We start from the raw sequence: 4930 nt of genomic DNA on the forward strand, positions 1-4930 counted from the left end.
ATATTCGACACAAGCACAATGCGGACCTGTGGACAGCGTCATTAAAATAAAGGAACATTTTCACTCAGAATCCCTCAGGAGATCAGAGTTTTCATCTGAACAACGAGCTCGATTATTCAGGTTTATTTGTGATTTAATGTATTAATGCTCGTTTAATGAATGAATCTGTCTCTCCTCTATCAGCAGCAGATCTGAGGAGAGTCAGTCTGAAGGTGTTTTTGTGCTCAGACTGAATATAAAGAGACATTAACACTTGATAATAACTCCACCATCTCTTTTCATATCACATTCATTATCATTCATGAGCGAGCTGAATATTATCTTTACATTCATATTTCTGCACATTCATCCTCATCGAGTCGAGAAGCTAGAAATATGGGTCCAATATTTTCTCTGAGCACACACACACACACACACACACACACACACACACACACACACACACACACACACACACACACACACACACACACACACACACACACACACACATGCACACCTCATCATCACTCTGTCTGTGTGTCAGTCAGCTCACACACAAACACGATTTATATCTACGATTAGACTTCATGACATTACGTTTATTTCTTTCATTCATATCATTTAACGGCACGGAGACAATCTGATTTGTCATTTTATCATCTGGAGAAAATCTGTTTATGTTATAGCTGCTAAAGACAAAGAGACGAGGGAGCAGCCGTGTTGAGATGCTGATGGGCGGTGCGTTCAAGGTCTGACTCTGTGAATAACTGAGATGATGCGTTGAGGGTCTGACTCTGTGAACAACTCAGAGGGTGCGTTCAAGGTCTGACTCTGTGAATAACTGAGATGATGCGTTCAAGCGTCTGACTCTGTGAATAACTGAGATGATGCGTTGAGGGTCTGACTCTGTGAACAACTCAGAGGGTGCGTTCAAGGTCTGACTCTGTGAATAACTGAGATGATGCGTTGAGGGTCTGACTCTGTGAACAACTCAGAGGGTGCGTTCAAGGTCTGACAGTGCAGTGGAAACAAGAGCACTGACAACAGAAATGAGGGCGTGATCAGCTGTGGATCCTATGTAAACTGCCAGTTACTCAGATGGTGAGTTCAAGGTCTGCCTCTCAGGGTCAGAGTTTAGGCTGTGGGCCAGCCGAGGTCAGAGAGGAGTGGCGTTTGTTCATCTTTGACCTCCAGGTTCACTCGCTCATTAGTTACTGTCTTCTTAACGTTTAAACACATAAAGAAGGAAACACGTCTGATGTGTTTGTTCCATCGGACATCTGGACGTCTTCCTCACTCACACTGCACATCGTGTTTTTAGCTCTGCCTGATGTTCTCTGCTCTCGGATCGTCAGTGTGTGTCAGTGTGTGTTTCACTGAGGCGTTTTCATTTGGGTCAGAGTGTGCAAATATTATGATTCATAAGTCAAACGCTAAAATACTAAATCCATATCTATAACTCAAAGCCTTCTGTTTTTTTAAAAATACATATTTAGGGCTTTTGTTATGACAGAACAGCGAACCTGCGTCCAGAGCGAGGAGGGCAGTAGTGTGAGGTGTGAGGCTTATGATGCATGAGGTGTAAGGTGTGAGACAGGAGGCGTGAAGTGTGAATCATGAGCAGTATGAACTGAGCTAGCAGTGCCCTGAATTTGACCTGAAATGATAAATATCTTTAAAGAAGCTCGTTAAACATCGACACATATTGAGGGTAAACACTCACAGCCATAAAACACGTTTAGATTTTAAGTTAAAGTTCGACCCCAGCGGAGCTTTAATTTAAACAAAGGAGAGCAATACTGAAAACATAAAGAGAGATTCTGTACCTTTAAGAAAGAGCTAATAAGTCAGCTCTTCATGAACCCCTACGACCTTCATCATGAAGATGATGATGATGACTATATTTAGGATGGTTTAGAACAGCTGTCCATGATCGGCTCTGACTCTGGTCACTTCCTGTCTGCACCTGTGTTCACTTCCTGTCAGCAACTGTGCTCTGCCTCTGGTCACTTCCTGTCAGCACCTCTGGTTACTTCCTGTCAGCACATGTGCTCTGCTTCTAGTAACTTCCTGTCTGCACCTGTGCTCTGCCTTTAGTCACTTCCTGTCAGCACCTGTGTTCTGCCTCTGGTAACTTCCTGTCTGCACCTGTGCTCTGCCTTTAGTCACTTCCTGTCAGCACCTGTGTTCTGCCTCTGGTAACTTCCTGTCTGCACCTGTGCTCTGCCTCTGGTCACTTCTGCCTCTGGTCACTTCCTGTCAGCACCTCTGGTCACTTCCTCTCACTAACTCTGGTCACTTTTTGTCAGTACCTGTGCTCCGCCTCTGGTAACTTCCGGAAAAAAAAAAAAAAAAAAAAAAGGAGATCTAAGCTTGAGAACATAAACTGGAGGAGGGCCTGGCGTTTACCTTATAGATACTGTATCACAAACAAAGCTAAAGAGGTACACTTCAAAATACTACATAAAATGTATCCTGTTAACTTATCACTTCTTTTAATCAATGACAAAAAATGCATCAAATTCATCAACTATTATAACACCTTTTTCCCTGAGACCTCTAGTTAAATAATGATTTACATATTTATGTATGGGTTTTCAGAGTGTATTTATTTTATATATAAATGGAGTCCTGTCTCCTGTATGTACTGTATGTTTTATCTAATTATTGTGTGTTAGTATATGTGTTAGTGTCTTCTATTACCTGTATATTAACATCCTTATTCTTGTCAGGTCGTTTGTTTCTCATCTTTGTCCTCCCCAACATGCAGCCGGTTGACTCTTTGAGATCCTAACATAATTAAAAAGTCAAATTGGATTTAAGAACAAAATTTTAGATTCCTTCAATAATTCTGGACGAGACTCTCCTCTCCTGCGTCGTTAGAGCTCACAAAGAGAGACGGCAGCCTGATGAAACCAGGACCATTTGTTATCCTGACAGCCTCCCACACACACACACACACACACACACACACACACACACACACACCAACACACACACACACCAACACACAAACACACAACACACAAACACACGCACGCACACACACACACACACACACACACACACACACACACACACACACACAACACACAAACACACGCACGCACACACACACACACACACACACACACACACACACACACACACACACACACACACACACACACACTCAAACAGAGCATGAAATGATGATAGTAAAATTAAATGATGATCAGATATCAGAGAGATAACGCCGGAACTCCATTTAACACACAGTAAACTGTGTGTGTGTGTGTGTGTGTGTGTGTGTTAATGGATCACATGACTCTTAATGACAGTAATAACTCGGGCTATTAAAGAGGAGCTGATGTGCTTTAATGTATTAATATGTGTTCATCGATTCGATGGTTCTGATTGGCTGTTATATCGACATCATAAAAAAACACACGCTGACATCATCATCCCACTTCTGACTGGATATGAAACATTAACAACAGATACTACTGTGTGATTAAAGCTGCTCATCCATTGGCTGAATTTAAGAAGTGGGTGTGACCACAATGGGTTAGGGTCGCTCATTGTTTTTTTAAACAGCTGATATGAAGCATCGAGTTTGGCATTTTGATCGTCACTATCTTGTTTTATTTGCAGCCTGAAGTTATGATATTTGGACAGGGGAGTGGAGTTACAAAGGTCAGTAGACGTTATCAGCTAACATGACTAGCTTTGTTAGAAAAGACATCTCTTATTGAAGCCCCCGGGAAACCTGCCTGTTAAAAATTCAAACGTTATATCAAAATGTGACATCCAAAAAAATGAAAATAAACAATTGTAACTTTCAGAAAACTTTGTTCAAAAACATCTTTTTTTGCAGTTTAGATCATTTCTCAGGACTGTGTGGGCGTGGCAGCTCACATGTCAATCAAAATCTACCCCCATTCATTCTCTAAGCATCATGGGTTAGCTAGCTTTGCTCACAGAGCTAGCGGAGCCACATTTTAACGTCTTCCCTCCCTCGTTACCTCAAAATCCTCCACACAAAGAAAATGACGATATGCTGTTTGGAAGAGAAACTTTGTGGAGCGTTGGTTTGTTTGAATGAAAAATTCAACATGAGTTACCAGAGGAGGTGGGCGGGGCGACTGTAGCCAAACTGTTGGCTTTCCGTGGGCAGGCATGAAGTATCGTCTAGTCGTGTGGTCAGTCTGACTGAACTCCAACGTCGGCACATTGAAGGTTCTGACCTCGTTTGAAGCTCTTCAGATTTAATGTATCTAAACATCTGTTCAGATTTAACTTCAGGATGACTTTAAGATCCTCGCTCTGATTGGACCCCGGTGTTTTGGAGACATTGTTAGCTGCAGCATAACAACAACAACAACAACAACAACAACAACAACTGAAGAGCGAGACGGCAGCAGACAGAGAGGACACGAGTGTGAAACATTAAGAAGAGCTGCAGCAGCTGTTAATTATTGTGATGGACAGCTGATTATTACAGAGAAAAGCTCCGTGTTTGATTAATGCATCCAAAGACTAAGAACTCAACTTTAACACACACACACACACACACACACACACACACACACACACACACAGGCTGACACACACACACACACACACACACACACACACACACACACACGCACACACACATGCCGACACAGACACACACACACACACCCAGGTTCAGACCGGGATGTTGTTGGTAGTAAATTAAAGAGCGATTAGTCGAGGTCGTTCATCAGACAGACTGACAGCGACCTGCTCCTCCCGGGTGGAGCTCCTGGGAGGTGCAGGAAGATGAATGAAGCGCTCCACAAGTAGGAAGTCAACAGGTGAAGATTAACAGGCTTTAATGAGGCCATTTCCTTAATGTGTTTGCCTTCTTATGTCTGTGTGTGTGTGAGGGTGTCTGTATGTGTGTGTGTGTGTGTGTGTGTTTGTTAGTGTGTGTGCGTGTGTG

This window comes from Labrus bergylta, chromosome 21 (assembly GCF_963930695.1).
Source record: "Labrus bergylta chromosome 21, fLabBer1.1, whole genome shotgun sequence".
NCBI lineage: Eukaryota > Metazoa > Chordata > Actinopteri > Labriformes > Labridae > Labrus > Labrus bergylta.